A 525-nucleotide genomic window follows, 5' to 3' on the forward strand; every position below is an offset into this window, starting at 1 on the left:
GGCTCCGGGTGGGAGCGGGCACCCAGCCCGGCTCCCCCCCCCCAACCCGGGAACCCAGCACGACTGAAAAATGCGGGCATTTAGATTTTTATGTTATTATTGTCCTATCAAACGACTGAATTCCCAGCCGCTTTGGTTTGCTCTTACATAATTCAGACCAACCAGCACGCTTCCTAACGCAAGATGCTCTTAACTTTGCGGAGCCCTAAGGCACCGAATTTATATTCTGTTCTGCTGCTGTGAAAATGAATGGTGTGACGGCAACAAGAGGAAGAAGGAGCCTGAGAGAGAGAGAAGAAGCCGAAGAGAAAGAAAGATAGTTGAAAGAAGCAGAAAGGCAGGGAGAGGGGAAGGTACGGAACAGCAAAGTGGTTTATAATGGAAGGACTGTAATTTATTTTGACACTAATAATGTATTATTCATTCAGAACAAAAATAAACCTTATTAACAAAGAAAAACAGATCTCCCATCTCCAGCCCACGTCGCGGTGAGCGAGTGGCAGCGGGGAGGGTCCTGGCAGCCCC

Source organism: Egretta garzetta, unplaced genomic scaffold (assembly GCF_000687185.1).
Source record: "Egretta garzetta isolate BGI_Z169 unplaced genomic scaffold, ASM68718v1 scaffold535, whole genome shotgun sequence".
Classification (NCBI taxonomy): Eukaryota; Metazoa; Chordata; class Aves; order Pelecaniformes; family Ardeidae; genus Egretta; species Egretta garzetta.